This window comes from Bison bison, unplaced genomic scaffold (genome assembly GCF_000754665.1).
Source record: "Bison bison bison isolate TAMUID 2011002044 unplaced genomic scaffold, Bison_UMD1.0 scf7180017864304, whole genome shotgun sequence".
NCBI classification, from domain to species: Eukaryota; Metazoa; Chordata; class Mammalia; order Artiodactyla; family Bovidae; genus Bison; species Bison bison.
Genome location: NW_011494876.1, coordinates 17,000,805 through 17,002,609, shown reverse-complemented (window position 1 = coordinate 17,002,609; position 1,805 = coordinate 17,000,805). Strand labels below are relative to the sequence as shown.

The window sequence follows — 1,805 nt, the reverse complement described above, 5'->3', positions numbered from 1 at the left end:
GGGTAGCCTGGTGGGCTGCCATCTGTGGGGTCGCACAGAGTCGGACACGACTGAAGCGACTTAGCAGCAGCAGCAGCAAACTAAGGTGGCTGACTCCACATTTTAGGTATGTAATCTAGCATAACTGGAGAAAATCACAAAGCAGTGTGCCTTAACTCAATTCATGGTGACCTACTCTCAAACCGCCTGGCATCCCCTTATTCCATTTGGCCCTTCTCTGGATCTAAACTATATCAGTTTCCTCTGTGCATTCAATGCTGACTGGAAGCTGTTCATTGACTTTGAACTATGCTTAAGTCTTTCCCATTAAAATAACAAAACCAAATCACTTTATTCAGTCCTCCTTCTTCTACCAACTGTCGTTTCTCTCCTGCCCTTCACAACCAAAATTCTTGAAGGAGTTGTCCATCCTCCTGTCCGCAGCTGGTCACTGACCACGTATTCTGAACCTCCTCCACCTGCCTTCCCGTCCCTGCACTCCACCAAGCAGCTCTCTCATGTTACCAATGATCTTCACGTTGCTCAACACAATGAGCGGTTTTCAGTGTCCCCTCGCCTGGCCCCTCAACAGCACTCAACACTCTTGAACACTCCCTTCATCTGAAAGCACTCTCTTTCCTTTCCTGACACAGCATCCTCCTGGTCTTCCTGCTGTCCCTCTGCCTCCTTTGCAAGTTCTTTGAGAATCACAAAGCTCAAGGCCAGCCCCTCTCCTCTGGCCATCCTCCACCTTCCTCATCAGCACTGTCATCATCACTTCAGTGCAAGAGATGCAGGAATGGATATCTCAAGCCAGTTCAATAATGTCTCAAACTCAGTAAGTCCAAAATCCATGGTTTTCTTATCTATTCTCAGTTCCCTGAGTCATAAAGGCGCCACCATCCATCTAGTTGCTTATCCTTGACCAATCCTCTTCCCTCCCTTGTCATCCCATCCCATGGCTCTCAAATCCTTTCACTGCCCCTCTCTCCATCAACACACCGGACTCCAAATGGCCATCATCTCTCACCAGTACTGCTCCAATCGCCTCCCAACTGGTTCCTTCTGTCTACTCTAGTCTCTTTGAGTCTGTCCTCTACTCTGTGGCCAAAGTATCTTGCAAACACATTCTGTCATGACACCCCTTCCACGAAACCCCCACTTGCTTTAGAAATAATACCAAAACTCCTTAATACAATCCATACATTCTTGGGCCTGACCCCTCCTTTCTCTCGAAACTTATTACATGTGATGCTCCTCTTCACTGCTCCAGTTCCAAACACCTTGGCCATCCTTCCACCCTTCTCTTCCCACGTTCCTCCCTTGTAATAAGCCTTTGCATGTGCTAGTCCCTTCACCCTCTTTCCTTGTATTCCCCAGGTTCACTCCTACTAGTGTTTTAGACCTCACAGTAAATGCCAGGTCCTGTGGCCTCTAATGAGGCCAAAGTCCCTGTGGACTTCTCTTTCCTGAAATGCTTGTCAAGATCGCACACTTGCATTTGGTTCATTGGATATGCAACCATTCCCATGACTATAAGCTCCCCAAGGGCAAGGATAAGTCTGGTTTTAGCTGTACCGTGTCCTGAGCATCCAGTGTGGTGCCTGCCCTCAGAGGATTCTGGGAAAAGCAACCCTACGCACTGGCAGAGATGGTGGATTCTGCCATCAAACCTGACCCCCTGCCCCCTGCTGACTTGAGATCCTGAGTAGGTCACTTAATGTCTTTGCACCTCTGTTTTCTCATCCACCTAATGAGAATGGGAATACCCATGTCATCGTCCTCAAAAGGCTGTTGAGAGAGCTAAATGAGCTAATGTGGGCAAA

General features: G+C 48.2%; 1 long non-coding RNA gene across 1 annotated transcript in view; it reads right to left on the bottom strand.

The window, feature by feature from the left end:
• Nucleotides 1-1,805, bottom strand: part of LOC104997253 — a 5,062-nt gene that overhangs the window by 986 nt on the left and 2,271 nt on the right. The window lies entirely within an intron of this gene.